The following is a 4030-nucleotide window of genomic DNA, read 5'->3' as shown; positions in this document are numbered from 1 at the left end:
GAGATTTATGCTAATGAACTGTGTTTAATCCGTTTGGTGCGTTTAATTATGAACTAATCCCCATCCTATCTGGGATGGGGATGAAATTGATTGCTTGACCATGTGTGATTAGGGATTTTGTGTAAAAGGTCACTTAAATTGATTAGATTGTGCATGCTTTGTAACCTAGATTTCTCAGAACTAGGATCATGGCTAGAATGAGACTCGATGATATCAACTAGCCGGAAATTTTGGAACCTGACCCCTAGATTCTGGGACATCTAGTGTCTTAGATAGACCATAACCTGACCAGGGTGCTGCCTAATCCGAATTGGCACAATCCAACCTCGCTAGAGACCACTAGGAGTGCGGTTTAAGGGCTGGGCTACGGCTTTGGCTCAAATCACCACCGATCTTAATGCTTTGCATGCACTAGGTTTTCTGCCAACTCAAGCTGTTAACCTAGAGCATGGAATTGGCCGCAAGCGATTGACCATATCCTTGCGGTAACTTAGGTGATCACCGTCAATTGACCTTAAAACCTACAACCGAATCCCAGCTTGTTACACATGGGATGCAATTAAGAGCATCCCTGTCCTAGATTTCTTCCCAACTGAACTTTCATCCAACTCTTTTATAGCTTTTTCCTTTTGTTTTGTCACTTTAGCTTTGATAACAATTCTACCCTATTTATTCAATCTTCTGAACGATTACGTCTCTTCGCTAGACTAATTAGTTGTAGCAAATAGTCCTTGTGGTTCGATCTCGTGCTTAAGCACTATACTACTTGTTGCGATAGGATACACTTGTCCTATTTATTACTATATATTTTGCGAGCATCAAGTTTTTAGCGCCGTTGCCAGGGACTATATTTTTTTGTTTATAGCTAATTAATTCAGTGCGAAGTTGGAATAATTGTTTGGAATTCCTCTAACCGAGGGTCTGATAATCAATCGTATTCTTGTCTGGATTCATAGCTGAAATTACTCTTGCAGGACATGAGATGAGGATACGATGGCCGAGGATATGTCGGTGATGGAGTTGTTGAAGGCGAGGCGGCCTACAAGCACCTCTGGAATCCTTGATCCGGCAATAACAGCGAAATCATTCGAAATCAGACCAGCAATGGTCCAGATGATTCAGAACTCGGGACAGTTCAAGGGGGATTACTACGAAGATCCTAACTCACACCTTGATAAATTCGTGGAATATTGCAGCACCTTCAAGTGCGAAGACGTCATATCTGAACAAGTCTACCAGAAGTTGTTCAGATTTTCCTTGAAAGAAGAAGCTGTAGAATGGCTACATTCCGTCGAACCAGGTTCTCTCACGGATTGGGACACCACGGTATCAGCTTTCCTAGCAAAGTATTTCCCTCCATCAAAGACTGCTCAGTTCAGAAGCGAAATCGCATCTTTTAGGCAGTCCGAAAGTGAGAACTTGCATCTAGCCTGGGAGAGGTTCCAGAGGTTGTTGAGAAGATGCCCCCATCATGGTTATCAGCGGTACCAGCTTGTGGATATGTTCTATTCGGGGATATCTCCTGTAAGCCGCGCTTTCCTTGATACAGCAGCGGGAGGAAATTTATTCAACAAGACCGCGGTACATGCTTATAATCTGGTGAAAGAATTGGCTGAACGGAGCGCGTGTTGGCAAGTTGTAAAGCCATCTCCGAGCAGGGATTCAACAACAGAGGAGTTCAGTGGAGTATACCCAAAATCGAATCCTCAGATAGCAGCACTCACAGAAAAGGTGGCTCTGCTGGGAAATCAGTTGAAATCACCGGGGATAGTGGTTAGCTGTGAGGCCTGCAGCGGAGGGCACAAGAGTGTAGAATGCCCCATGGTACTTGAACAGATCCAGTATTTAAAGCAGGACAGGTACATAGGGGCAGTTTCTGAATTCGATTTAGAAAAGAGTATAGACGTTTTGATAGAGAGCATGAGTGCCATGGAGGGAAGATTGGCACACAATGAAGCATTCTGCCAAAGACTACAGACGCAAGTGAGTAAATTGGCAGAAGAGGAAGCACGAGCAATCACGCTCAGGAGTGGAACACAGGTCAAAGGACCAGATTTTGTGCCTCAACGGGACGAGGGGTTAGACCCCATTACTGGTAATATCTCATCTGTTCCATCTTCTCCACAAGTAAGTGTTTCTGATCCGGCTTCGATAATTGACACTATTGACTCACCGACACGGGTGACATTGCCTTATCCTACTTTTAGAAGAGCTAAGTTAGATAAGGATTATTCCAAGATGCTTAATGTGTTTAAAAAAATAGAGATTAACCTCCCATTCCTTGAACTTCTTGAGAATATGTCGGTGTACGGAAAGTTTTTGAAAGAATTAATCTCTAAAAAGAAAAGATTAGGAGATCATGAGACTGTAATGCTGAGCCAGGAATGTTCTGCAATGCTCACAAACCCACTCCCAAAAAAATCTAAGGATCCAGGTAGTTTTAGCATACCTTGTACAATAGGCAAAGTTCACTTCAAACGTGCCCTGTGTGATCTAGGAGCGAGCATTAACTTAATGCCTTTGTCTGTTTATAGGAAGCTTGGGATGGGAGATCCGAAACAGACATCAGTCACCATACAGCTTGCTGACAGATCGATAAGGCGTCCGGTAGGGGTGGTGGAAGACCTTTTGGTGAAGGTAGATTAGTTCATCTTTCCGGCTGACTTTGTGATAATGGACATCGAGGAGGATGATCAGGTACCTATCTTACTAGGGAGACCTTTCCTCGCGACGGGACGGACCCTGATTGATGTTGAAGGGGGAAAATTAATTCTTCGACTACAGAATGAGGAAGTAGAATTCAATATTCTGAAGTCTATGAAATTTCCCGTTGATGATGAGTGTTGTAATTTCCTTAGCCTTACTGATTCTTTGGTTGAGAATACTTTTCAGGAAAATGAGGATAAGAATCTAAATATCGAACTAGAAGAGGGGGAGCTGTCAGATGAAGACGTTGGGGTCGGAAGTAAAGAAGGATGTAATTGGGCCCGGCACGATGAACTCCTGGAGAGGGAAACCAAGTCAAGGCCTAAGACTTCGATCGAAGAACCACCAACCCTCGATCTAAAACCCTTACCTGCACATTTAAAATACGTGTTCTTAGCACCGCCTGTACATTTACCTGTAATTATTTCTGCTGAACTTATAGGTCCTGAGGAAGATCGCCTGGTGGAGGTGCTGAGAAAGCATAAAGGGGCTTTTGGATGGCAAATGTCTGACATCAAAGGGATTATTCCATCACTCTGCGAACACCGGATATATATGGAAGATAAAGTGAAGCCGACTGCTCAGCCACAGAGAAGGCTCAACCCGAAAATGAAGGAGGTGGTGAAGGTTAAAGTGATTAAGCTGCTTGATGCAAGGATGATATTTCCGATCTCTGACAGCCAGTGGGTGAGTCCTGTGCATATGGTGCCAAAGAAGGGAGGCACAACAGTGACGTTGAACGAGAAGAACGAGTTAATTCCGGTGCGGAAAACTACCGGGTGGCGAATGTGCGTGGATTTTAGGAAATTAAACGACGCCACTAGGAAGGACCATTTTCCTCTCACGTTCATCGATCAAATGCTTGAACGCATGGCAGGTAAGTTTTTCTTCTGTTGTGTGGATGGGTATTCGGGCTACATGCAAATCTCAGTGGATCCTGACGATCAGGAAAAGACCACTTTCACATGTCCTTTCGGGACATTTGCATATAGACGGATGCCCTTTGGGTTATGCAATGCACCTGCTACGTTTCAGAGGTGCATGACAGCTATATTTTCTAATATGATAGAAGATTTCATGGAGGTCTTTATGGACGATTTTTCTATATTTGGGACGACTTTTGATAGCTGTTTGCATAACTTAGGATTAATGCTGCAAAGATGTGAGGAAACTGATTTAGTCCTGAACTGGGAAAAGTGTCAGTTTATGGTCACTGAATGTATTGTTTTAGGCCATAAGGTGTCACGGAAAGGTATTGAGGTAGACCCTGCTAAAATTGAGGTCATTGAAAAACTGCCTCCCCCTTCCAGTGTCAAAGCAGTTA

At 43.6% G+C, this 4030-nt stretch overlaps 1 non-coding gene across 1 annotated transcript; it reads right to left on the bottom strand.

The window, feature by feature from the left end:
* Positions 1 to 1371: 1371 nt before the first annotated feature.
* On the bottom strand, positions 1372 to 1478 carry LOC136225218 (small nucleolar RNA R71). Its single transcript, XR_010686944.1, has one exon. It is a non-coding gene; the product is annotated as a small nucleolar RNA R71 (small nucleolar RNA).
* Between the last annotated feature and the right edge of the window lie 2552 nt (positions 1479 to 4030).

The sequence above is a fragment of the Euphorbia lathyris genome, chromosome 3 (assembly GCF_963576675.1).
Source record: "Euphorbia lathyris chromosome 3, ddEupLath1.1, whole genome shotgun sequence".
Classification (NCBI taxonomy): Eukaryota; Viridiplantae; Streptophyta; class Magnoliopsida; order Malpighiales; family Euphorbiaceae; genus Euphorbia; species Euphorbia lathyris.
This window is presented reverse-complemented; position numbering and strand designations above follow the sequence as displayed.